The sequence below is a fragment of the Triticum dicoccoides genome, chromosome 4B (assembly GCF_002162155.2).
Source record: "Triticum dicoccoides isolate Atlit2015 ecotype Zavitan chromosome 4B, WEW_v2.0, whole genome shotgun sequence".
In the NCBI taxonomy this organism is placed as follows: domain Eukaryota; kingdom Viridiplantae; phylum Streptophyta; class Magnoliopsida; order Poales; family Poaceae; genus Triticum; species Triticum dicoccoides.
Genome location: NC_041387.1, coordinates 51,131,465 through 51,133,220, shown reverse-complemented (window position 1 = coordinate 51,133,220; position 1,756 = coordinate 51,131,465).

Sequence of the window (1,756 nt, the reverse complement as noted above, 5' to 3'; positions counted from 1 at the left end):
GGGGGGGGACCCCTTTCTTTAATAAAAAAAAGATGGCAACTTCAGTTGCCAAGCATGGCAAATTTCATGCTTCAGTTTATTTTTGATAGAAACTTTGGTGTCACTGAAATTTGCCATCCTTACGTGAATGGAATTACCATCGAAAAACAGCAGGGTCGGAGTGCCACGCGCCTGACATGTGGCACTTATTATTTGGGAAAATGTATAATTAATTGATAGATTGGTTACTTCTCAGCTTGCAGCACGTTGCACGCACAATCTCTCCGGCTTGTACCTCATCTCTTTCCCGATTGGCAATAAATCAGCCAGGTCGTCAGCGTTCGCCAACTTCATCTAATTGTGTTTTTTTGGTTGTTGGCCTGATTAATGGAGAAACATAATCCAGTTTTCTTGATCCCCATCTACTTTCTATGCAATGCAAATCCCGTCCCTCCTTTTACATGTTCATTTGTTCATGAAGGCCATCCTCGTACATTTATCTATCTCGCGATCTGATTGCTCGTGTTGATTGGAATTAGGTAAGAGGAACTCGGATTTTGTTCGTGCCTTGGATTGGTAACAAATCTTGCAATTCCTGATTTTTCTTTTCGAGCCATCCAGGTGATCACGCGCCATGTTACATGCCTTTGCATTGCATTTTTATCGAATCAACAATGTTCTTAATTGCGAATCAACCTGTGATTGAATGGTTAGAGGGACTGTGGTATCCCCAGCCCACCAGGGTTCAAATCCTGGTGCTCGCATTTATTCCTGAATTTATTTCAGGATTTCCGACGATGCGCATTCAGTTGGAGGAGACGTTCCCGTACTGATGTTAAAAAAATAGTGTTCTTAATTTCTTCTGTGATGTGTTTGTGTGTTATTTCCTTGACTTGTTCCAGTACTTTACTTAGCAAGATCTCATCTAGAAAGTATCCAACTGGTAATGAGAAAAGAAAAATAGAAAACATGCATATGACTTAATGGAGACCCGGAAATGAGTTATTGCATTTTATTAGAATAGATACAACTTCTTTGAATACCGAGGAATTATCTTAAGTTATTCTTAAAGAAGAGCTTAGTGAAAAATGTAGGATGGCAATAATTTGAGTGGGCGCAAAAGTGTAACAAATGTAGAAAATACAAGTGTCAATGGACAAGAGTGAACAACTTTTATCATAAATGTTTATGATCCAGTATTTTATATAGTATATATCACAAGGCAATACATATTATAGTGTATTGAGTTGTTTTTCAAGAAATAGTAATATGAATACTCATAAGTTTTTGTGGCTTTAGGCCCCCTATGTATTACCTAGACCTGGGCATTTCTGGGTCGGGACGGGTTTCAAAAAGCCGGACCCCAAATCCCGAGCCCGACAACATGTCTACTTTCATATTTTAAATAATAAAATAACTATTTTTGGGGATTACTATAATGCTATGCCCATATTTATATAAAAAAACTTGAAAAATTATGTTTTGTCAGGCATTTACCGGGCTAAGGGCTGGAAAGTGAGTCTCGAGCCTGGACCAGACATGGGCTTTGGGTCGGGCCACCCATGCTCAGGTTTAGTATTACCTTACCCCGAGCCCCTGAAATCTTAGGTCGGGCTTGCAGGAACGTGGATCATTGAACGATACAAATACATAGAATAATGGATATGACACACAACAATACAACAATAAATAGTTAAAATTAGAAGAAAAAATTCATAGTTTCTCTCTCCAGTTACGAGTAATTTCTCCGTGCCCTTGACATTTTGTTCTCTCAAGT